At 41.5% G+C, this 26,400-nt stretch overlaps 1 protein-coding gene and 1 pseudogene across 3 annotated transcripts in view; one reads left to right on the top strand and one right to left on the bottom strand.

The window, feature by feature from the left end:
• Nucleotides 1–3,044: 3,044 nt before the first annotated feature.
• On the bottom strand, nucleotides 3,045–5,213 carry LOC107154424 (annotated as a pseudogene).
• Nucleotides 5,214–8,242: 3,029 nt separating this feature from the next.
• Nucleotides 8,243–26,400, top strand: part of Slc16a12 (solute carrier family 16 member 12) — a 79,873-nt gene continuing 61,715 nt past the window's right edge. Inside the window, exon 1 of one of the 3 annotated variants that reach the window (XM_015500107.2) lies at nucleotides 8,243–8,376. The gene's annotated coding sequence lies outside the window, so the exon portion shown is untranslated. Of the gene's footprint in view, nucleotides 8,425–8,480; nucleotides 8,613–26,400 lie in introns of those variants that run through there. The other 2 variants (XM_015500105.2, XM_015500108.2) reach the window with 2 other exon arrangements.

The raw sequence follows: 26,400 nt of genomic DNA, 5'->3' as shown, positions 1-26,400 counted from the left end.
AAGTATAAGATGATTAATGGTTAGAGAGAGATGGATAGCTGTGTAATAAATCAAATTTACTAAAATATTGACCTAGAATCTAGGTAAAAACATAGAGGTATTCATGGTATAATTCTTCCAATTTGTTTCTGTTTCAAGCTGTCATAAGAAAATCAAAAGAAATAGTAAAAAAAAGGGGCTGGGGATGTGGCTCAAGCGGTAGTGCGCTTGCCTGGCATGCGTGCGGCCCAGGTTTGATCCTCAGCACCACATACAAACAAAGATGTTGTGCCCGCCGATAACTAAAAGAAAATAAATATTAAAAAATTCTCTCTTTAAAAAAAAAAGAAATAGTAAAAAAAATATGATATGTCAAAAGCTTTGTAATGTTTTGAACAACTAATAATAATAATAGTAAAACTAAAAAAAAAAAATAAGAAAATGAAAAATAAATATCCCAATTTCCCCACAAAGCTCCACCCCCCATAAATCTAGCCATAGTCATCAAGAACCCAAGTTTTGGCATCAGATCTGAGTTTAAGGCTCAGCTCTATCTCTTGCTAGCTGGGTGCCCTTGAGTAAGTTACATAACAACTCAGAACTTGAGTTACCGAATTTATTTCCCTTCTTCATAAGACCTTGGCGAAGGTTCAATAGGATTTAAACTTGAAAAGTGCTTAGCACAGTAATTGAAGCATAGCATTTAATAAATGTTACTTGAAAATACAAAATCCCTCCCTTGAACACATAGAGAATAAACTATTTGATGACAGGAATCTTCTGTCCCATTTACCACTCCCCGAAGGCCCACAGAATAGAAATGTAATAAATCTTTGCAGAATGAGTGGATGCCAGTTACGTGTCACCTTTGTTGATCACCACTGTTGTTCTTCTCTAATAGATCCATTCACTTAGTGTTTATGAAGCATTTATCATGAACAAAGCCAGCAACCACTGGCAGAACCCACATGTAACCCAATACTTCATCCCTGACATCAATAGTGTCCTAGCTGGGTGCTGCTGTGCAGTTTAAAGTGCTCTCTGGGCCATCTAAAACCCTTCTGAGGATATGTCTAGAATAGGAATAAATGTGTGGAGAACGAGAGATGAAGAAAATTTACTCATCTAGTACTCCTGTCACCAGAGCAGTTCTAGTAGAAGGGGACCTTGATTCGAGACAAGTGAGGTCCTTATCATATGTGACAGAAAAGAATTTCACCGTGTGCCAGGCAGAGATAAAGACAAATTTATCAAAGAAAGCAGATGTACATTCAAGAGAGATTGCAGGTTGTCACAAGGGAGAGACATTTTGATGGTAAAGCAAGCAACACACATTCAAGAGAGAATGGACCATCTTCAGAGAGAGAGACAGACCGAAAGCCATTGGTTTGGGGTGTTGATATTTATATAGAGACAGGAGCAAGGGGCTGGACCAGAGGTGGAGTCAGAGGGTAGTTACTTAATTTTGTGCCAGTTTTCCCTGTGCTTGCTATTACTTGCCCTCCGGTTACTTTTTGCAGGCAAAGGCATGGGTCAAGGGTGCCAGCCAAGGGCACAGGCTGAGGATAAGTTCTGGGTTGCTCAGAAATGTTTATTTTGCATTTTATAAGTTCCTTAGTGTTTCCTGAATTCCAGCTGCTCATGGGCACTTCTCTTTTGAGACTCAGTCTTTTTTTCTATATCTCCCAAATTCTCTCTCGCTCCAATCAGCTCTGGAATATGAAAAGAGGAAAGTGATAAACTCCCCATGGTCTGACCCACAAACTTTCTGTCCTACCTTTTCTTGATCTTATTGGATCAGCACATGGGCTTTTTCTTCTCCTCCCCCCTCCTCCTCTCCCTCCTCCTCTTCCTCTTCCTCTTCTTCATTAACTAACATCAGGCTATTTTCTAGTTAATGTATTCAGACTCATCTTTTCTGTCATTTTTTTTTTTCTGGAAATATGTGCTTGGTTTTAGCATTTTGTTTCCCCAAATTTTATTTAAATAAAATTAATTAATTTATTTAATGTTAAGAGCAATTCCTTGGAGGGAGAGTTGTGAGGAAATTTGTTGATATTTTTTGAGTTCCTATCATGTCCCAGGCCTTATGTGTTATTTTATTCAACTCACACAATACCTCTTTTCCAACTGAGGAAAAAGTGGCTCAGAATGGTTAAAGAATTTGTCTAGTTTCAACTGTCCAATTGCAATTAGTAAATGGAGCTGGTGTATAAAACCAGGTCTGTCTAATTCTGGGGCAGATTGAATGTGAAAATAACTGGGATTCTCCACCATCCCTGTTTCCATTTTTTTTGCAATGTGACTTTGTAGCTCCTCCTAACAGGAAGTAGTAGAGCCCATTTCCACACCCTGTAAATTGGATCACTCCATTTTTATCACTAGTTAGATGCAGTGCAAAGCTAACAACCAACCAGTGTGCTGAAACATCTGGTCTGTAGAGGCTCTGTGCACAGTACAGTGGCATTTTAAGACATGACTTCTGTCTTCAAGGAATCTATAAGCTAACTGGAAATATAAATAGCCATGTAAATGAGAGTGATTGAATAACAATAAAGGGTTTCAAGAACAACAAAGGATTTCTTACCATAAGAAAGAGTAATTTGATCATTTAGATAAAGGACATCTACTTTTGCTGGGACAATGAAGAAAAGTAGATTGCTTGGGAGAGAAGTTGGCAAGCCACAGGTGGGGCTTGTGCCCCTTCTTGGAGCATTTGAATAAGCAAGTAGGAAAGTAGTCTTGGTAGAGCAAACTGCCAAGCAAAGTGCAAGGTGTATTTGGAAGTGAGTAAATAAGCCATTTCAATGAGAACTGGGAAAATGAATAGGACAAAGAGACTGATTAGATATGGAGTGGAAGAGACTGGGAGAAGCCCCTATGTCTCATAGCCAGGAGGAAGTGGATCATTAACAGCTTGTGAACTATTCAATATTGGACACATGGAACTTGGGGTGGCAATGAAATACCCAGCTAGTATTGGAAATTAGGATCAGGGGCCATGGGGGGAAACTCTGGGCCAGAAAAAAATTAGTGCCTCAGAGGTGAGATGAAGCTAGAGCAGCTGAGCAAGGACTGGCCCTTGGGGAATACCTGCAAGGTCTAGTGAGGGAGATAAGGAAGATACAGGATGGAACAAATACGCACGGCTTCTGTAAGTTTGATAATCACAGAGGGAAGGGCAGGCCGTGCACCAGCAAAAGAGCACACAGTCTCTTTCTTTCTTCATCTTCATTTTATTTTTTTCCTTCACAGGAACCACCCAAATTTTTGTGTTTAATAACAAAGAGCACAACTGACCAAGTTCCAAACCTGGAGGTCAGGAGAGAGAGATCACTCTAAAAACTGATTGCATAGTATATGGTAAGAATGCACTATAACATAGAAACTTGTTTACACCTAGTAGTTAGTTGCAAAAATGTCATTCTGTCTTCTCTTGGCTTGGAAAAAGGTGTTCCAGTGTAACTAGCAACCTACAACTCTTTTGTGTAGCAGGTATCATGTTTTCACCTTCCAGTTCTTCTACCCCAGCCCAGTGTCAGGAGGTCTGTGATATTTTTCCACAGATCATCAATGTGACTACTTGTACCGTCAATTCTTCCAAATATGTGCTTGTACGTGGCCTGAAATTTATCTTGCATCTGCTGCAGGAGTGTCTGCCACCACCATGGTGAAGTCATGCACCATCTTGAGATCAGTCTCGGCCATGTCCTCAGTTCTCAGTTTGGCTGCAATGTCTCAGACCATCACCCACACTTCCATTTGTCCACCAACAAAGGCTCTTTCAAGAAAGAATGAATGATAAGTGTTACAGGGCTGGGCCTTCCAGGAAACTGAAGCAATATGAAGACCTCCCCCCTTTAAGACCCAATTCTTTTGGTCAATCAGAAAGATTTCAGACAGGTCGCTCAGATTAACAGTTTATTAGAAGGGATGGGAAAGGGGTAAAGGGAACACTCTCAAAGGAGAGAGTGGGTCCACTCGAAGAGAAGAGGGACAATGTGCCTCTCCTGTTGAGAGCCACAGTTTAGTCAGAATGAAGCCTGGCATTTTGCTAGAGGGAATGGCTGAAAGGTGACCCTGCTCTGGGGAATAGGGCGGCTGGGGGGGGGGGGGGAAGAGGATTAGGGCGGATCCTGCTGGGAATAGGGTGGATCCGGGATTAGGGTGGATCCTGCTGCCTGGGGGTGGGGGGCGCTACTTTGGAGTTCCCATTGAGTTCTCCCCGGGTTCTGGGAGAATTGGCGCACAGAGCCCGGTGGAGGGAGTGTGTTCCCGGGAATTGTGTGTAGAGTGCAGGTGAGAGTTTGGGAATAAAGAGTTGCTGTTTGAACCTACAAGGCTTTGTGGCGGCTTGGTTATTTTGTGCCCAGCCAGACTGCGGCACTCTCCTATACCCCAGTTTTATTTGGGATCCAGAAAATCCCACACAGTAGCACCCCTTGACTTGACTGACAGCAGGATAACATCAGACTTTCAAGTCCCCACTGCTATGACAATTTTAGATTACTTTGGCCCATGCTAACTTGTTCTAATTGGATTCTTAAACATAAATTCTTACAAATTTTATGGTTAGGAGGAATTATCCTTGTCTCCCCGAGTTCTGGGCTCTGGTCTGTTAAAAAGGCCACAAAAGTTTCCTCCTTCAAGCTAACTTGGGTTCCTCTTATCAACATTATTTGGGGCCTCCATTTCTTCTGCAGGTAACAGGTAGTTTGCAGAGAAATGTGGCATTATCTTGTCCTCTTAAGCCAGGTAGGGCTGCAGGTAAATTGCTTCTTGGAAAAGAAAGCATGTGGGGGTCAGCACAGTGGGCTCATTTTATAGAATTATTCCCTTCAACCCATGTTCCCACCTCTTAAATCTGATTTTTTGAACCCAGGGGTGCTTAACAACTGAGCTACATCCCCGGCCTTTTTTTTTTTTTTTTTGAGACAACTCCTTAAGTTGCTTAAGACCTTACCGTGTTGCTGAAGCTGTCTTTGAACTTGCTATCCTGTTGCCCCAGCCTCCTGAGCTGAATTATAGGGGAGGACCACTGTGCTTGGAAAGATCAGACCATTTTTGTAAATCATTTGAAGGGAGGGATGGTGCCCACTGAACCATTCATCTGCTAACAGCAGAAACACAAGTGAAGACCAATTAAACTTGTTTGAAAAAGGGACATAGCCAGCTTTGCTGGGGTTGATTTACCGTTTCTGACTCTCTCTGTTGATCTTCTCAATGAATTAATTAGCAAGTTTCTGCCGCAGTCTGGCTGGGCACAAATCACGAGCCACTGAAGCAGGAACAAACTTTATTTTTAAACTGCAGGAAAACACTTCACACAGCTCCCGGGGAATCCTCCCTAACGCCACGAGGCTTCTCCAGAAACCCCCAGCCGGAAATATCTCTCTCGGAAATCCCTCCTCCTGCACTTCCCCAACCAATGGGAACTCTCGGGGAATCCCCGGAAATCCCCACAAGAACTCCAAAATAGTGCGAGAACTCAAAAGTTGCGGCAGAGGCGGATAGTAATGCCTCGCCTGTCAATCAATACTGTTGGCAAAATGCCAGGGGCCATACAGACTCGGCCGTGGCTCTCAGCACTCAGTGGTTCAGATTTAATTATTATTCCACTGTTGGCCTTTGAACAGATGACCAGGTCTTGGAAAATCTCCTTATCTGTGCTTACCTCCTTACCAAAATCCTGGCCTGTAAGCATCATTGGCCAGAAATGGTTTATGGGCTGCCCAGTACAGTAGATGCCAGCCACACATTGGTATGAAGCACTTTGAAATGTGGCTAGTGCAGCCAAATAGCATTAAAAACAAACAAATAAAATACACACACACACACACACAAACTGAATTTAAAGCTTGGTGCAGGGGCACCTGCTTATAATCCTAACTGTTGGGAGGCTGAGGCAGGAGGTTTACAAGTTCAAAGCCAGCTTCAGCAACTTAGGGAGGCCCTGAGCAACTTAGGGAGGCCCTGAGCTACTTAGTGAGAACCTGTCTCAAAATTAAAAAATTAAAAAGGGCTGAGGATGTGGCTTAGTGGTGAAGCCCTTGGGTTCAATCCCTGGTACCAACCAACCAACCAACCAATAAACAAATAAAAACCAAAAAAAAATCCCACCCAATTACAATTTAATTATTTAATTAAAATGTAAAAGTAAAGAGCCACATTTCAAAGCTCTGTTGGACTATGCAAATATTTCCATCACTGCAGAAAGCTCTATTGGACAGTGCTATTTAGAACAGACACTGCATCTCTCTTCCTGCCTGGTTGGATTCTAGGGTTCTACCTTTACTTTTCTCCCAGAGTGTGAGCTTAAGGGCTTTCTTCTCTCCTTCCCAGTTCCTCAGTCTTCCAACCTAAGAGAAAGGCGATTCCTTTTCTCTGCCCATATCCATAGCAGCAGCTATTTTGACAGCTGTTAAGTGGGGGACCCCACAGGAAGTGAACTTTCTTTATCAGGCTCTGCCTATCTCCTTTTCACTATTCTGTTCTTCTTCTCTATCTTCCTCCTCGTCCTTCTCCTCCTCCTCCTCCCCATCATCATCATCACCACCCCCACACACAATTATCAAACTCTTAAAGGATGAGACTCTGTCAGAGACAGAGTTAGGCAAAACAAATCTGAACACTCTCAGAATAAAATAAACAACCACACAGCACTTAATGGAAGAAGCAAAATATTTGCTTTGGGCTTTGTTTGAGGCCCTGCAAATGGTGACTGAGAAGGGAACCAGTGAGTTTTCCTTCTATCCTTAAAATAAAACAAAACCGGTGTCCTACATTATTTAACTGAGAGAAGTATTTTATGAAATGCAAAGGTATTCGAGGCTTATAACCTAAAGACCTTGACAACTGAGAGTTCAGGGCTCAAGTCTGCCCTGCTTTAGAGTTTCATTTTCAATGCTAATGAATTCTTTCACTAGCTGTATTCCTTCCTTCTTATTTGTATTTTAAACATATGTTCACTAAGTCCACGCTTAGATTTAGCTTAGAGGTTTTTGCAAATGAAAAATAGGACTTAAATTCAGATTTATAATTAAAGGGCAAGAAAGAGAGGGGAGGGGAAAAGGTAAAATGACCAGAAGGAAAAATGAAAAAGAACTTCACTAGTCTGAAAATACCCCAAGTGGGGCTGGAGATGTGGCTCAGTGGCAGAGTGCTTGCCTAGCATGAACCAAGCCCTGAGCTCAATCTCCAGTGCAGTAACAACAAACAAAAAACCCTAAGTGGCAAACAGTGCTAGTATCAGTGACTTCCTTTTTCCCTTCTTCGAGAAAAGTCAAATTTATTTAGAAACTTCGATGTACATCTGAGCCTCTAGGGAATCTTGTTAAAAATGCAGATTCTGATTTAGAAGATTTGTGGTGGGGCCAGATAGCCTGCATTTTTAACAAGCTCTCAGGTGTTGTTGGTCAGTGGATCACTATGAGTAGCGGGAATGCTGACCCCAATAAGTTGGAATCAGAACTTATCAGTTCAGAGGCTTTGCTTCTGATAAGAAGAGCGTTTTACACAAAGGTTAGCCTAAAACCTGCCTATGTGGAGTACCTCCTAGAACGACTTTAGGTTTTAAGTCAACATTTACTGGGGGCATGTTATGTACTGGGCCCCTGCATCTCGCTCTCAACAACCAAGTGAAGTTGGCGCTATTATTTTCCTTTATTGTGCAGATGAATGTACAGATGAACAAACTGAGGCTCAGATAAATGGACCGCCCGAAGTTATGGGCTTGTTAGCAGAGTTGAATGTAGGTCCGTTCGACGCTGTTAACTAAAGCTCCGGCGCTTTAGTTTTCTGTGCTGTGAAATGGTTAGCACGAGCCAGATCACCACCAGATACACCTAAGAGTACTTGTGCCTTTTTCCTGATCTTGCTCTTTGACCCCTCGGGGAAAAGTTCATTTTGAAAATACTGAGCCCCCTTGGCTTGTTTAGGTCAGGGGCTCTCACGGTTGTTCCAGGGAGAGTCGGGTAGTCCTGGAGCGAGCTGGCTCGGGACACAGCTCGAGCTGATGCATTACATAACCACGAGGCGTCCCTCCTCCCCCACGCCCCTCACCCTTGGCGGAGCCCCAGAACAGAGAGCGGATCCCAGTGATAAATCCCTATTGCCCGCCCGGCACAGTTCCCAGCGGAGCTGGCGGGTGTGAACCAGGCAGTGCGTTCTGGGCGCTGAGCAGTGGGATTTTCCCCGCGCCGCACTCCTCCCCCGGTGCTGCCCTCAGGGCCCGGGGCCTCAGTCCCGCCGCTGCCTCCGCCCTGTTGGCTCCCCGCCCCTCGGAAGCGCCGACCGCGGTGCCTGAGGCTAGGGAAGAGGCCACCACTCAGGGACGCGCGGGTGCGCCCTAGGGGCATGTCGGCGCTCCACTGCCAAGGCTGCAGCGGTCCCCGCGAGGTGAGGCCGCAGCGGGACCGGGCTGCGGGCGGCGCGGCAGGAGATCGGGTAGGGAGTGGGGCCATCTGCATGGTTTGAGGGACTCTGCAATCTGGCCCCACCAGGATGTCCCAGACTGGGTCTTAAGAGCGACTTGGTGCCCGGATCCCTAGAACCCGGGCCGGGAAGCTCCCTGCTGCGCTCACCCTCTTCGCTCTTCCGACAGAGTGAGCTGTGCCAAGGGCGAGGTGGCTCAGGTGACACGGGCATCCTTCGAGACAGGGTTCCGGGTGGCGGGGCAGCGGGGCGATAGGGATGGGTTTGGAGCTGGTGGAGGACCGGGACGCTCCATTCTTTCTGTGCTGTCCCAGTACCCAGCGCGCGCCGTGAGTCTCCGACCCTAACTTGGGTCGCTCCGAACGCCTGTTGGGTTAGGACCGAGACACGTGCCCATTCTTTCCGTCTGTGCCCCGCGGCGCTTTGGCGTAATTTCTGGACAGGTGACTGGGGACGGAGAGCCTTTGGTCTCCATATCCCGCGGTTTCCAAATGCAGACTTCCCGATACAAAAGAGAACGGCTTTCTCCTGCATTCTGTGTTCCCTGCAATTTTTAACCATTAAGCCCTGATAATAACGTTTATTTACTTTTTGTGGTGCCTTAAAAATACACCGGCCTTCAAATTTTTCAATGGATTAAACGTAGTTTCTCCAGTTACTTCCTATCTGGGGGGGAAAAAAAATCGGTGATACTTTGCAATGAGAACTCACAGCTCAGCATTCTATCCTTCCATTTTGAAGGGTCTGTCTTTAGTTTCTTTCCCCTACCTGATTCTTTGCTGAGGTCTGGGCGCTCCAGCCTCTCAGCCAGGAAGATCTTCAGGCCTGCCAAATGAAGAAACATTTGTTTCCAAGGTGTCTGAGCTCCCTCGCTTTTAAAATCCGACAGCCGCTCCCTACCCCTCGCATAATTTGTCTCCCTGCCAAAATCATGGCAGGTTACAGCTAATGGTGTCTACCTCTCCTAAGGTGTCCAACCTATGTCTGTTGAAGGAATGAAGGATGGAAAAGAGTTACTTAGTGATCTGGCTTGATCACTTATAATCACAGGATCTTAGAAACCAAGGATTTCATAGATCATCATCTACTAGAATCAAACCTTCATCTTTCACAGCCCAGGAAACTCAGATCCAGATCTCCAGGATAGGCTAAAGTCATGTTAAGGTAGAGGGAAAACCAGCACTTGAATCTGGGCCTTCTCGTTTCCTCCTAGTTCTGTTTTCCAGGCATATTGCCTGCACGCGTTTGAACAAAAATGATATGACTAGAATCACCTCATCATATCATTTCCTCTCCTTGCTTTTTATTTATCTTTTTTGAAAATCTGGTAGAATTCTGAAATAGATAAGAGAGGTTGATTTAGTCAAACTGCCTTTGTAGCATAATTGAAAGAAAAATAGGCATCCTTAATTTTAAGTAATATTTTCAATTCTTCTTATATGAAGATGAATATGCAAATATCCCAGGTGAATCCCACAGGAAGAAAAGTAATCAAAATAGATGAAAGTCTACACCAATCTGTCCTTGGAGTTTCTTCTGATTCTGTACTCTGGATGGTGATGTTTGTTTAGAGATAAAGACATGATTTATGGTGTTAGAGCTGACTTGAGAAAAGTGGCTTATAGGAGGACCATTTATTTGTTATGATTAATACCATGACCTATAACAGAAGTTGTGGTTTAAAATTTCAAGGAATTGGTGCTGGAGCTGTAACTCAGTGGTAGAGCGCTTGCCTCACACATGTGGGTTCAATCCTCAGCACCACATAAAAATATTAAAAAAATAAAATAAAGATATTGAGTCCATCTACATTTTAAAAATCAATTAAAAAATAAAACTGACTTTTCTAGTATTTTAGAATTGCATTACACTGCATGTTTTTCACATTTTAAAGTTTAATTCAAATTAAGTAACATTTATTGAGTGCCTACTATGTGCACAATACTCTTCTGGACATTTGGGATGTGTCAGTGAACAAAACAAAGAACTTTGATCCTGTGGAGCTCATGTTATAATTCATTCATTAGAATTTTTCCAGAATTTTGTTAGGCAGATAAAAGAGAATTGCAGTTTCGCCTAAAGCAGGGAAATGAACACAAATGTTCCAATTTGCCTTCCTCCCAATCCCATGATTCTGTTGATTAAACATGGGAAGTAAAAACAAAAACAAAACAAACAACTCAACTGAAGTTGCTTTGACTTTGACAAACTGACTTACTACTATATATGAATAGCAGTGCTCACCTTCGGCTATTTAAAATATGTTCCTTTGGAGTCTTTTTCCTTTATTTAGGGACATCATTTTGGTGACTTTAAGACTAATGAAGCATAGGAGGATTAGTTTTCTCAAAAGTGTGAGTGCTACCATGTTACTGTTGGAGACAATAATTGCATTAGCTTGCAGAATGTAGCTGGCTTTTTATTTATTTATGACGGTGGCATTTCATTTTTATTTTGTCTCACTTTACATTTTGTCCCCTCTGGTCTCTGAATTCTTAGGCAGCACAGTGTTGACTTATTGGTAAATCTGTTACTGTGATTGTTTCATTAGACATTCCAGTTTTCAATGTTCTCTAATGCTCTCATTTGCATTTTCTTCAAAATGGCATGGTTTGCAAGCTCAGGCATGTTTGTTGTTTTTAACAAATGCTTATCAAAATGAACTTGGCAATCTTTTCATCGTATACAGCCAAAAAAAAAAAAAAAAGCAGCAACTACAGCATTCAGTGCAGCATTTGGGTTTTTTTGTTTTTTTTTTTTTTTGCATTCCTCACCTAACCAATTGCTTTGCTTTTAGAAATTATTGAATCAGAAGTTATTGAGTTTATGAGTTCCCTGTAAATATATATAAAAATTCACCCATTAAAGTAATGTAATTTAACTGAGAAAAACCAAATCCACAGTTGAAGGCATTGAGAGATTTTGAACACAAAGATTCTCTCTGTGTCTGTTTTAAATTTGCTCTACATCAAAGGATGCTAAAAGTGTTATTAACTAACAGTTCCCTATTTAAAGGTGGTCTCTGTTAAACACATTAAGTCATAATTTCTGATGGCTGCTGGGTACCCATGGAAATTGATTTTTATCTTCATTCACCCACCACTTTGTCCCATCAAATTCTCATCCTGCTGTCTTTTTCTGTATTGATAAGGGGGATGAGTTGCTGTAGCCGAGTACAAATTTGCATTTCTTTAATTAGTTATTTAATAAACTTATTAGTTTATTATACTTCTACCATATTTCGAGCACCTCTTTTTCTGTGCTGGTGGCAGTAAGGGGTTTACAGACACAGAACCTGCCTCTGAAGAAGCTTTCAGCCTGATTTGGAAAAAAGAACATTCTATGACTAGCAGATATAACTAGCATAAGAGATAGGTAAATACTTTCCATATTAAAAGGCAGGGGAAAGCATGTAGTCACTGTGGGGAGTTGAGGGTTGGGAAGACTTTATAGAGAACATGTCTGAGCTGCTTCTTGAAAGACAGTAGCATGGTAAAGCTTTCATGGAGGTGAAAGAATAAACTGTCTTTATGGGAGCACATTCTTGCCTCTTCTGTTTCTTTTTTGTGGTGCTGGGAAAGAACCCAGGGGCTTGTACGTGTTAGGCAAGTGCATTACCACTGAGCTACAGCCCCAACCCCACTTGCTTCTTTTTGAAGATAGATAGAAGACTTCTTATTAGGGACCAATTGAGGTTGTGTTGGGTTGTCTAGTAGATACTTATCGCTCTGCACCCTTCTGCACACCTCCTCCTCTGTCCTGGGTAATGGACCACTGATCAATACCCAAACAACTCATTGTCTGACCAATGTTTCCCTTCCCCTCTGAAATATACTGATTGTTGCTCAGAGTACAGAGATCTTTGTAGCAATAGCAATCACAATAAATTTGCATAGTTTTCTCTTTACAGCTCAGGAATGCACTTAGGGTGCTGTTTGGTCACAGTCTTGTTTATGCCAGTTGTATTTGCTCCTGTAATTTTTCAGTGTAATTAAATATTGCACAAATTAATTTAACGTGAATGCCAACAACGAGTTTGTTTCTATGAAAGCTGAGTCAATTTGCCATATAGGCCCATGTGTTTGTTAGTCAGTTTCTGGTTGCTATAATGAAATACTTGAGATAATTAGCGTTTCTAGAGAAAAGGTTTATTTTGGCTCATGGTTTTGGAGGTTCCAGTCCAATATTGGGCAAACCTGCTGCTTTGCCCTTCTGGTGGGAGTGCTGCATAGCAATGGTGGGGCTGTGTATGGCGGAGAAAACTTCCACCTTACGGCCAGAAAGTAAAAAAAAAAAAAAAGAAAAGAAAGGATGGGTGAGGTCTGACAATCTCCTTCAAAGACATACCCCTCATTAGCTAAGGACATCCCATAAGGCCCCACCCACTTCTCAAAGGTTTTACTGCCCCCCAATAGCACTACCGTGAGGACCAAATCTTTAACACATGGAAATTTGTGAGGCATTCAACATCCAAACTGTAGCAGCCCATGAATGTAAGCCACATTAAAAAAAAAAAAAAAATCGATACAGGGGAGGGGAGTGGGGATAGTTGAGGATAGGAAAGGTAGCAGAATACAACAGTCACTAATATGGCATTATGTAAAAATGTGGATGTGTAACCGATGTGATTCTGCAATCTGTATTTGGGGTAAAAATGGGAGTTCATAACCCACTTGAATCTAATGTATGAAATATGATATGTCAAGAGTTTTGTAATGTTTTAAACAACCAATTTAAAAAAAAATCGATACATGCTGTGCCACGGATGAACCTTGAAAACATTAAATGAAAGAAGCCAGATACAAAAAGACCACATATGGTATGATTCCATTTATATGAAATGTCCAGAAGAGGCAAATCCAAAGAGATAAAATATGAATTAGTGGTTGCCGGGAGATGGACAGAGATAGGGGGAAGTGGGAATGACAGATAACGGCAAAATGATCTTTTTTGTGCATGTGATGATGGCTGTTTTCTGGAACTAGATAGTGGTGATGGTTGCAGAACATTGTGAGTATACAAAATCACTGAATTGTACACTTTAAAATGATTGAATTGTCAAAGTTTATGTTAGGTGAATTTTATCTCAACTGAAAAAGACTATAAGGCTTTTTAAAAAGCCACATGAACAGGGGCTGGGATTGTGGCTCAGCGGTAGAGCGCTTGCCTAGCACGGGCGGGACCCGGGTTCGATCTTCAGCACCACATACAAACAAAGATGTTGTGTCCGCCGAAAACTAAAAAATAAATATTAAAAAAAAAAGCCACATGAACAAACTACTACTCTTAGGTATAGAATACACAACTATAAAAGGTTGGGAAAGGACAGTAAAAATCTAGAAAAATTTTGCACTCAAGCATTTATATCTTTACAGTCCTGTTTTAAGAAATGGGAGCAAGAAATCATGGGTGTGGTTTAACCAATAAAGGCAACTCAGAACTCCAACTGTGACTCAATATCCAAAGATTCGTGGATGCATTTATGTTCACTTATCTGACTAAAGTTGAAATAAAATGTTTGAAATGTGTTGATCAACTTTCAATTCTGTTTGAGTGACTTCAATTGCTTCAGTTTCCAGTATATCTTGAAAATGGCTCATCTCTCTGCATCTGGCTAGAAATTCTTGTTTATGAGCCTCTTGGGAAATATAGAATTAGTCACTTAAGCTTATGGAGGAGCCTTGAACTTAGTTTTCAGGTTTCCAAATCCCTATAAAAATCAACAATACTTTCCCCTCCAAACTCTCGTTACAACTGCCTGGTTTGTATATGTCAACAGAGTAGTGACATAAGATGTTAACTCCACCAATACTTCAAATTTACTACCCCAATAATTTGTAGAATATAATTTTTCAAAATAGTCCTGAGCACGATTCACCATCTTGTGGTTTATTTGACATATTACAAACTATGAGTGTAATTCCTTATTTTGGGGACAAACTGGTATTGTTTTTGTAACTCTGCTTTGCTTGATGAAATACTTTCCATAGAAATGAGCTCATATTTATCTATTGAAACCAGCTGTATTTCTTGAAATAGCAATTTCAGTTCTCTGAAATCGGTAACTTCAAAACAGCCACATTATGTCCCATGGAGGAACCACCAAAAACCCTCCCTCACAATCAAGTTACATCTGCTTTAATAAAGAATAGTGTTGTTTCTTCAGTCAGATATGGGTCAGTCAGAAAGGTATCCCGAACCAAGCTTAACTCTCATTATTAAATAGCTATGAATAGGAGTAGTTCAAACTCAAAGGAATAACTGGTATCAAAAAGATGTGGTTTGCTCATATGGATACCTGATAACTTAGTAGCCAGAAATCAGCTGACTCAATGGTTCTCAATGCTGGATAGTCCTTAGAATCACCTGGGAAAGAAAAATATACTAGTGCCAAGGCTCACTCCCCAAAATTCTGGTTCTGTAGGTTTGAGATAAGATCAGGGCATCTGTATTTTTTAAAGCTCCCTAGTGAAGCTCATGTATGTTCAGGGTTGAGAGCTACTTAATAATTTTATGCTTCTTCAGAAAAAAAAATTTATTGAAAAACAATAGTTACATAATATTTTAACATCTGATGAAAAAAACATGATACTTTTTCTTATTTTCACTGTTTGTTTGTTTGTATTTTCTCTATACGGTGCCCATTCAGTATAGGGGAAGTTTTTTCCAATGGTTAAATTAATTTTTACTGATTTTTTACACCCTGTGGAATTTACTAAGTATATAGTATCAAAACAATCAAATCAACCTTATTGGTCTGTTTCCTATTGTTGTAACAAAATTCCTGAAGGTGAGAACTTTTTAAGGAAAAGAGGTTCATTTAGTTCATAGTTTTGGAGATCAAAAGTCCGAAATTGGGTAGCATCCTCTCTCTGGCTTCTAGTGAGGGCCCCCTTGGCTGTGTCTCATCGTGGTGGGTGGTATCATGGTGGGAATGTGTACTAGAGGGAAAGATCACATGGAGAGACAAAACCAGAGAAAGATTCAGTCTTGTCCTTTTTTACCAATCTACTCTTTCAGAAATTAACTCACTCTGGGAGACCAGTCTTAATCACTTCCAAGGGTGATGCTCCCAATGACAACCACATGTAGTTAGGCCCTACCTCTTAAAGGTCTCACCAACTTTTAACATTACCACATGGAGGACGGAGCTTCCAACGGTGAACCTCTGGGGGACAAACCATATTCAGACCATAAGGCATCACCAAATTGGAATAATTAGAGTCAATCAACAAATTAATTGACCAACTTTTTTTTGTGTGTGTTCTTGATGCTATCATACAGGTATATTTTTGAGGACAATAATTTGACCTTTCGCTCTATAACAACAATCTGTTTCCTTTAAAATAACACAGATATGTTTCCCTAAATTGAATTGTCAACCTTAATGAACAGACTGCTTTCGTTTTATTTAATTGTATCAAAATGGATTTTCAGAGTATAAAGGTTTTTACGTAGAAAGATATTAAAGAGGGCTATTAGGTAAGAAAGAAGCTTTAACCTTGTCTTGTGTGACTTTAACAAAGTCTGATTGATTTTAGGTTGTTCTCTGTCATTAGTATTTATCGTCTGTGAGAAAATGTGGTAAGGTGATTGACGTGGAAACAGGAAAAACCTATCAAGAAGCATCTCACGTTTATCAGTTGGCTTTCTCAAATCGTGCTTTGACTGTTAATTTTTTTTTGTTAAAAGATGGTGTCTTCTAATAAAAAAAAACTGTAAGTAAATAGCAGAAAGATCTGTAGAGCAGAGGGAAGGGAACAGGGGGAGGGAGAAAGGGAGGGGGAGGGAAAGATCTGGGGACAAATTAGGACAAATTATATTCCATGCTTTTATAATTATGTCAAAATGAATCTTATTGTCATGTATAACTAAAAAGTAGCAATATATATATAAATTTTATATATATATATATATATATATATATATATATATTTATTTATTTTTTAAAGACAGTGGTGTCTTCATGGATCTTGACTCATAGACTTCTAGGAGTTTCAAGGAGCTTTCAGGGGCTGTTACAGGGCATAGGCCCTACCTCTTAAAGGTCTCACCAACTTTTAACATTGCCACATGTTAAAATGGGTAGGTGAGGGGAGAGCTTCAGCTTCCAGCTTAGGGCTTCTCTCTGGTGGGCCCGCTCTGCACTGTGAGCAGGTGCTCTGGATTTGACATCATGGGTTTCCAAGTAAGATTTTGGATTTCTTGGCTGAGACAAATTTGTTACAACTGGGCTCTGTGTTTCTAAATCTCTGATTCCCTCCACCCTGCTGAATTTGGTTTATGTCCTGGCAGCCACTAATTATCTGTAGCCACTGTTGTGCCTTTGTATTGAAAATGCACAGTGAGTCTTTGGTCTTATTTACTTTATAGATTTTGGTGCTTGTGGTGGGAGAGAGCCAAGTGAGCAGTTAGACATTCAGAGAAAGAAATGTAGATTGGAAATTATTTGTATAGAGACTCAGCTCAAGTCATATGTCTTCCTTCCTGAAGGGTGTTAATAGAGAAAGGTGAAGATGGGTCAAAGACAAAATCTGCCCTGTTGGACCAGACACCCTTTTCTATACTCACATGAACCCAACACACATTTGGTCAATGGAGCTCTGTTTTCATTTTATATTTTTTACCACATGCGTCTGCCTAACTGTCAAAAGAGTGTTTATGTGTGTGATCAGGGTGGAGGGTAGCCAGATGGAGTCAGAGCAGAGGACTAGGACATTGCTTCTTTCTTTGAAAACCCTCTATCCTGCACACATTTGTAGGGCCCCTTATGTATGCATATTGAAATGTAGAACAAGAGGATTAACTTGAACGGTTACTTTATGGATTTGCCATTCAGTCACTGTGGTGTCCTTTAACACAAAAATGTTTTAATAAATATTGTGACTGATCTCAGTGGTGCATGCTGAAATCCCAGCCATTCAGGAGGCTGAAGCAGGAGGATCACAAATTTGAAGCCAGCCTGGGCAATTTAGTGAGACCCTGACTCTCAAAAAAATAAAAAGGACTGAAGGTGTAACTTGGTGGTAGAGCACTTCTGGGTTCCATCCCCAGTGTATAGTTTCTTAACTTTCAAAGTAAAGAGATCACCCCCAAGTTTCAGTTCTCCCTGGTGGAACTAAAATGTTGTCTGCTGATTTCTGGTTGTGACCCCACAAGGTCCCATGGCTAAGTCTCGGTTCCACATGAATCTGTGCTTCATTGACCCATAACCTACCCTCAATGCTGGCCAGCTATCTGGCAAATTTAGTGACAAGGATCACTAGGCAACAGTATATTAACTAAATTTAAGAACTCATAAACACTCTTAGAAAAAGCTAAAGTACTCAGGTAAAGAATAAATAAATGCTCATAAATATGATACTTGTTAAAAGTATTTTACTTATTAGAGTGTTCCAATGATAAAGGGATCGGTCATTATGTCAAAGATAAAGACCTACACATTTCTTACTTTCTTTTTATTTCTTATCTTTATCTTTAAAATTAAAAAAAGTACATATTTGTATATTATATATATTATATAATATATAATTCAGTGAACTCTAAATTCTAGTTTTATTAGATATGAAGGTGTCATTAAAGATTCAGATGAAGCTGAGACAGGAGGATTCCAAGTTCAGGGCCAACATGGGCAACACAGACCCTGTCTCCAAAAAAAAAAAAAAGGGTAGTGGTGGTGGTGGCCTGGGATCCAGTTCATTGGCAACAAATGCTTGCATAGCATATGCAAGGGTTTGATTCCCAGTGCTGAAAACAAAATTCAAACAATGCTAAGGAGCTAATGTGCTCAAATTTGCTTTTCAGAATCTTCCTGGTATAGTCTGCTTTCTTTATAAATTCTTTCATGCTACAATAGCTAGTTGACTATAAATGCAGGCTATGTTATGGTGAAGTTTCAATTTATTTTTTAGTAGTTTTAAGCAGAAACTGCAGAAGAGACATTTGAATTCAATGAAATAAAATTATTTACCTTTAAAGTCTCTAGTAAAAATGCTGTGATTAAGCAATGTTAAAATAACTCAGTGAGTTTACTTCTTCACCAGGCAGGTGTTTACTGTGTGTCACCACATGCTAGGTGCTGTGCCGGGTGCTGATGGTCTGCAGATAATAGATGGGCCCTTTACTCAGATGTTGTCCACCTCTCAGAGAGGGCAGGTGCCTGTCTAGAGAATCACAGCACTGTGAGGAGTCCTGTGACCACCTGCTCTGGAGGTCAGAGCCAGAGGCAATTCAGTCTGCCTAGGTTGGTCAGGCTGTTAAAGAAGTAGAGAGATTCCTGTGGTGAACATTCTGGCAATAAGAGCGACATGTATAGGTACTCCGAGGTGGAGAAGTGCACTGGGGTTGAAAGCACATCAGGTTCTTCACAGAGCTGCTCGGGTTGACATGCAGGGAATATAGCTCCGGTGATAGATGACACCAGAGGACAGGCAGGAGCTGGAGCTCTTAGGATCTTGTGTATTACACTGAGGACTTTCAATATTGCTTTGGCAGCTTCTACACAGCAAGAGTTGGGAGGCAGTGGGGGGTTTCATAATTAAATTAGCTGTGTTTCAGATAACTCTAAAGGAAGCTTGAAGAAAGGCCCCAGAAAGGGATGAACTAAGGGTCTGTTGACAGAATGCAGGTGGGAAATAAAGTTAGTGCCTCCGGGTAAGACTTTTATTTATAGTTATATTCTTGATGCCTGGTATTCTGTAGGGGATATCTGATAGGCAGTTTGATATTCTGGACAAGAAATCCAAATTTGGACATCATCTGCTAATAGAATCAGTTGAAATCAAATGTCTGAGTATAATTACCTGGGGAAAAGTGAAAGAAAGGTATAAAGCAAGTTAAAGAATGAAGGAGAGGGGCTGGGGTTGTGGCTCAGCAGTAGAGTGCTCCCCTAGCATGGGCGGGACCCAGGTTCGATCCTCAGCACCACATAAAAATAAAGGCATTGTGTTGTGTCCATCTACACCTAAAAAATAAATGTTTTTATAAAAAAGAATTAAGGAGAATAACCAGGCTGTGCTCATGCTGTACCCAAGGTATGTCTTGGTGCTATAGTTTGGATATGAGGTGTCCCCCCAAAGCTCATGTGTTAGAAAATGCAGGAATGTTCAGAGGTGAAGCGATTAGATTAGGAAAGCTGCAACCAAATCAGTAGATTCATCCATTTTATGGATTAATAATTTGAATAGATGATGAGTGGTAATTGTACACAGGTGGGGAGTGGCTGGAAGAAGTAGGTCACTGAGGGTGTGTCCTTGGGATTATATTTTGTTCCTGCCGTGAGCTGAGCAGCTTTCCTCCACATACCCTTTCACCATGATGCTCTGCCTACCCTGGGGCCCAGAGAAATGGAGTTGGCCATCCGTGGACTGAGTCCTCCTCAAAGTTGTTCTTGTCAGGTATTTTGGTCACAGCAATGGAGATTGACACACTTGCACCTTTCTTTTTGTACTCTAATTGTATACCTATGTGATGGCCTTTTTCACTGGGCCAATTGTAAGGGCAGAGTCTGTGTCTTATTCACAGTGTTACTGACACTGTGCACCTTCTGAGAGTGCCATTTATAGGTCTGTGTGTTTCTGCACTGTGAACAGTATCCTCTTGAGTGGCACTTCAGCTGTTCCTGCTTAACTGATCCCAGCAGCCATCATAGTACCTGCTATGGTTTGGAGAAGGTTTGTCTACTCTGAGACTCATGTGGAAACTAAATCCCTGCTATGAGATATAAAAGAGGTAGGACCACATGGGACCTTTAAAAAAGGCGATTAGGGTTTTGCCCTCAGGAACAGATTAATCCATTCATGCTATTAATGGATTAATGGATGAATGAGTTATCTCAAGAGTGGGTCTGCTCTAAAAGCCAGTTTAGCTAGATCTCTTGCATATTTTCTGTCTCTCCCATAAGATGCCCTATGTGGCTTCAGGACTCTGACAGCAGGATGGCTATCACCAGATACAGCCCCTTGACTTTGGTTCAGAATTGTGAGCCAAAATAAATCTTTTCTTTATAACTTACCCATAGCTATAGTATTGTGTTTTTAGTAACAGAAAACAGACTAAGACAGTGCCAGTCATATGGTAAGTGTTCAACATGTTTATTGAATAAATGAATAAATGATACATCATATAGTCAGAGGGAAAGAATCTAGCACAAGGAAGTAAGAACAAGAGGTCCGCAGCACTCCCCTTATGGAGATTCAGGGAAGAACAGTTCTGATAATGAGAGCAAGGTGAACTTGCCAAGTGCTACAGAAGGGTCAGTTAATGAAGGGTGACAGAGTAACCACAGGAAATGAGGAGTCATTGGTGATAATGTCAAAAACATCTTGAGTGGTGCCTGAGGGAGGCAGGAGGCAAATTCCATTCCACTGAGGTGGAAGGGAGGACTAGGGGTGAGGAAATGGTGTAGACAGGTCCCGAAGAGGCTGGGTTTGTGAAGAGAAGAAAGAAATTGGTGACAGCCGGGAAAGGTGGTGAGGCTGTGGCAGTGGGGGGTGGGGGGCGGGGGGGTTCTTCTCTGCTCTTTTCTTGTCTTCTCTCCTTCACATTCTTCCTCCTGCTTTTAAGAAGAAAGACACTTGGGTAAATTTATAGGCTAAGGAGGACCCAGGGAAAAGTCTAGATTCAAGACGTAGGAAAGAAAAGAGGGAATACTCCTGGAGAAACTAAATACAAAAGGACATGTCACTTTTTGAGGCTGGAAGAAAAGAAATAAGAATGTAGGTGGATATGAATAAACTAGAGGGATAAACTGAAGGAAAAGAAATGGAGTAGAATCCCAAAGGCTTCAGGTTCTGTCTGTAAAATAGTAACTAGTGCGTTTTGAACACTTTCTCGAAGTCCTGACCAATCCTGTAAAGATGGAATTATTATCTAAAATACAGAGAGATTAAACAACTTGCCTGAGGTTATACGGCTACTGAGTGTCAGAACCAGGTCATGGAGCCACTGACCATCTTGCTATGCTGCTGAAATCGACAAGTACACAGGGTGCTTAGGACTTCAAATAACCAACGTGCAAGCAGCAGGTACAACATATTGCTGCCCAGTCACACCCAGAACTTATTTTTGTTGGAATTCATAATCTGCAAGGTCGGGAGGTTTCCTCTAGCCAAACTTGCCTTACCAGTTACAGGAGTGGAAATTTTTGGATGTTTGGACTGATGTGGAATTAGGGATTGGTAGTGTGGGGTAGAGATGCCAGCAAGGGAGCAATTGAAGTGATGACTGATGAGCTCTCACCTCCAAGGAGAAAGACAAGAGAGCCAGGCGATAGGATTAGAGAAGATGGAGCAGCAAGGGCGAATCTCAAGGAGGTGCTCAAGGAGGTTGAAAGCTAGGTGCAATAGGAATTAAAGAATTGGAGACTTGTGGAGGAGAGAAAGTCAGGCTTAGAGAGGGGTGCTTTATTTTCACAACAACCCTAGGTTTCAGAAGTGAGGATTGGCATGTGTCGTGATAGGTTGATGGTGTGGTTTGGGGATGGCATGGCTGACGGGTTGCAGGTGACCTGATGGGCCATGAGATAATCTCCACTGTGCTCTGCCTGCCATTGGAAGATAGTGCCTGGTGACCCTAAGGGCTGGTTTGAACTTTAGAAAACTCCAACTCAAGTGTGTATGGGTCTGGGGAAATTTAGATTAGCTGGTTGACTGGCAGTCAGTAAAAAGTGCTTGATGGACTCAATAACACATTGTCAAAGAGCAGCTGATGAGCTTTGCCCTGTGATTTTTGAAAAAGAACTTGAAGTTTGAATCAGCAAAACAAACAGATTTCACAGGTAACTGAGTGGAGGACCCAGGGAAAAGTCTAGATTCAAGTTGTAGAAAAGAGAAGAGCTAATACTCCTGGAGAAACACTCCTGAGATCTATCTCATGGCCCATGATTGTTATTTAGGAAGGAAAAGACGTGATCAAATGAAATCTCCTCCCCTTCCTTCCTCCCTGCTTCCTTTTCTCCTGATTCTGTGCAACATAACACTCTTCAGACAGAGAGAGAGGCAGCTGAAGACCATCAGGCCTCCAGATGTGGAGCTTTGTTATGACTTGAGGGGGTCGGGGTCATGCGAGATGAGCCGGAAGCTTGGGTAGAATTCAGTGTGGTATCCCCTGCTTCTATAGTTAGCCAGGCGATGGGAAACCAGCAAGTGTACTGACCCTACAGCTGCACAAGCCATCATCTCCTCTGCTCTGCCCATGTAGAATTCCAGGAAATCAGAATGAGACCCGACATGAGCTTAGAAAACCCAGCGTGGGAAGATACAGAGGTACCAAGGAAGGGGATTGTATGTGGGTACCAGGTCTGATACATAAGTGGCATGAGTGGAAAATGCATCAGTGAGGATATTTGGGGATATCCTAACTGCCTCTGACCTTGAACTGGCTTCCATAGTAAGGAAAGTATTTCTCTATGTAATAGTAAGTCCAGAAGCAGAATGTCTGGGCTTTAGCTTTGCCTCTCTGTGATCTCTTGCCCTGGTCCTGCCATTTGTTGGTTGGTTTCTCAACCTGATCCCCCTCATAGTTTCAAGATGGCTCCCACAGTGTGAAGGGTCACACTGAGCTAGGAAATGTAGAGTGGATAGGGAGAGGACACTGTGTCATGTCTCCTCAGCAGTGAGGAAGCCTTTCCTGGAAGCTCAATGGAAGACAACTGTTCCTCAAATCATTGGTAAGAATTGGGCAATTGCTTTTTCCTTAAATCAGCTCATCCACCTACAAGGGGACCAGGATTACCATAATTCTTTTTTTGTTTTTAATTTTATATTTTTATTTTTAGGGGTACTGAAAATTGAACTCAGGGGCCCTCAATCACTGAGCCACATCCCCAGCCCTATTTTGTATTTTATTTACAGACAGAGTCTCACTGAAGTTGCTTAGCACCTTGTTTTTCCTGAGGTTGGCTTTGAACTCATGATCCTCCTGCCTCAGGCTCTCGTGCTGCTGAGACTGCAGAAGCAAGCGCACCATAGCACCCAGCTCCATAATTCTTGATTATCCATTTTGAGTGGATGGGATGTTGAGAATCAATTACAAAGTCTAAGATAAAGGGGACAAGAGGACATTAGTATGACATTCAGGCAGCCTTGCGGAGGGGAAAGAGCCTCAATGTCAGTCAATTCCCAGCTTCAGCATTTGTGAGCAGTGTGAACTTGGACAAAGTCCCAGCTTCTGTGACCCTCAGTTTTCTGGAATTGTTGCAGAAATTGAAAGTGTTTTATATAAACTCTAAGTAAGAATACAAATGTGAATTATTCATTTAACGACAACAACAATAGTAATAATATCAACACCACTTCCACTTCCTCTTCCTGAGCACTTAGTTGTTGTAGGCATTTGGCTACAGGCTTACCTGCATGCTCTTCATTACTCATTCAGCATGTGGAGAGCCATAACTATATTTAAGATTTTTTGCTAAATGCTTTATTTTCTATATTCTAAATACCAGTTAAGCTAAGAACATGAATCACTAGGGTAGGGTAGGGGCAGAGAACAGGTGTGAGCTTAGTTTCATTCAGGGGTCCTGTTTCCTTGCCTTGTGTGACAGCATAGTGGCATCTGGGCATGGGACCTCAGATAATTGCTCTTTTTTTTCTGCTTCTGATTGCCTTGTTCACCAGTTCGCTGCACGGGGGATTTACAAAATCTAAGTGTGTATTTGCTTTTAAATCACTCAATGCTTTTCTTGCCATAGTTTCTTTGTTCCCAAATATAGATTTTTGCAATTTTCTGATTTTGAAATAGAAGAGGGACTTTTCAAATGCTTATTAATTTCCTGTCTTATTTTTGAACCTCATGAAGAAGTCAAACCTGAATTTTTATTGTATTGAGGCATTGTGACCATGGGACCCATCAGTGAGGTATGAAGTTTGGATTTAGGCAACATTATTTTTTTGATGTTGCAAATTGCCTTGTTTCGAACATCCTTGTGACAGGAGCTTCTTCCATATTTTGGTTCATATTTTTATGACAGCTTCCCTGAAGGAGAAATCCTGGGTACAAGGTTTTGAATTTTGAAAAATACAGATTGCCTGATTAATCCATGGAAGCTCTTTGAATGGTAAAAAGAACACACTTATAGGGTTAGCTTGGGATTATGAATTTTGTCTTTTCATAATGTTTTATGTGACTGGGATCATAAAGTATTCCTAGAAAATTTGAATTGTTTTCATATTATATAACCTATTTTCCCCCAGAGCTCCGTTATAACTATAATAAAAATAGTTTTTATATGATTTAGTCTGTACTAGATTTTGAAGGGACCCAGCCCCTATCAACTCCTCCCCCTTAATCTATCAAGTCTTGAGAAGAAACTAAACTTGTACATCTTAATCCTTCCTCCCTTTGTGTGAGTTACTTCTTATGAGATTTCTGATCCTGTGGTCACATAGACTCCCTGTAGGCCTATCTCGGGACACATCTGCTTTCCATTCACAGTTCTGGTCCTCACAGCAGGACCCCTGCTACACTCTTAAATATTTTGGAATAAATTGATAGGAAACATGACGTGGGAGATACTGGGGTTTTGCTGACACAGTATGAATATAGGATATTTGTTTTAGAGTTGTACTGGAGATGAAAAGATTTTCATTCATATGACTTGATGCCCCAGGGAATTCTTTGGACAATTCCTAAAATACCAATGCTTTCTATACTCGCCCCCACCAAGATATATGGAAGATGAAGCTATTGGCAATAGAAAATCAGAGGAATGAACTGCCATTTTTCTTAAATAGATTTTTAAAAATTACAGTTGTGACCATAATGTGTACAAAGTAACACCTATTAATATTTTAGTCACCTTGTATGTTAGGTATGACAATAGGAAAAAGGAAAGGCCCACCTGCCCAGGATGCTCCCAGCCACAGGGGCCACAAAGCAAGGCCAGTAGTCCTGGGGAAGGTGGAGAGAGTGCTGTGGCAACTGTATCATTCGAGGGAGGGCCCCAGAGCAGCCCTGTGATGTGTAAGCCCAAATTGGAGACCCAGGAAGTCCTCATGCTGGATCACACAGCAAATCAATGGGAAAGCCTGGATTTCAATCTTCCTAGGCATAAATTGCATATTCTTAATTTGCTTTGCTTGGGTTCTTTTTTCCAGATTTGAATTTTTAAAATTATCACTAAGAAAATAAAAGAGTATTCTGCTTCCCCTACTTTAACTGAGAACAGTTCGGTGGGTGTGCCTCCAGGAAATTGTCTTTGCCTGTTCAAATCACCTAAGGAAGTTGTGTGCCAGCATCCAGCCAGGCAGAACAGCTGCTGGGAGGCAGGAGTGCCTTGTCCTCTGTGGCACCTACCTGGGTGAGACTTGTGGCATCCCAGCTCTGGGGACCAGGGAACTCCCAAGTTTAGCAGCGAGGAACCAGCATGGCCTCACAGCCCACCCTTTTTGCATAGGGGAGCTATTTGTACCCTCTGGTTTTCTGCCTGCACTGCTCTGACTTCCCAAGCAGAGAACAGGGTTCCTCAGCAGTGGAGAGGTCATGGGGAGGCCCGTCATCTTTTCTTTAATGCCTGGTCTTGTTGGTGCCCAGCTACTTTGCACGAAAGGAATGAAGATACCCTAATTCTGCAGGTAACTTGTTTGAGTGGCTTTGGGCAGGTTGCTTCAAGGTTAGATGTCTAGTCTCAATTTTTCACCTAAGGTGCCCCCCCCCTTTTCCTTTCTCATTTTAATGTTTCTGAAATAAAATGTGATTGGCATTAGGTATGTATCAATAAAGTAGTGTTTCTTAATTTTCCTTTTTTATCAAAAAGTTGTTAAGTCAATGGAGTAACTTACAATTTAGGTTATTTTAGGATTGTGGGAATATTACAATTGGTCCATTAAGGAGTCATTTGAACAATGACCACAGCCTGATAAACTACTCTGTGAACTGTGAAGCACTGTATAAATACAAAGGATCAGAAAGTTGCCAGCCAGGGAGTCACTTCTCAGAGGTGCCCAGTCAGGAACTTCTTGACTTCAAAGCTAAATGACAGTCTTCTAT

This window comes from Marmota marmota, unplaced genomic scaffold (assembly GCF_001458135.2).
Source record: "Marmota marmota marmota unplaced genomic scaffold, marMar, whole genome shotgun sequence".
Taxonomy (NCBI): domain Eukaryota; kingdom Metazoa; phylum Chordata; class Mammalia; order Rodentia; family Sciuridae; genus Marmota; species Marmota marmota.
The sequence above is the reverse complement of the archived record's forward strand: the minus strand, read 5'-3'. Positions and strand labels throughout refer to the sequence as shown.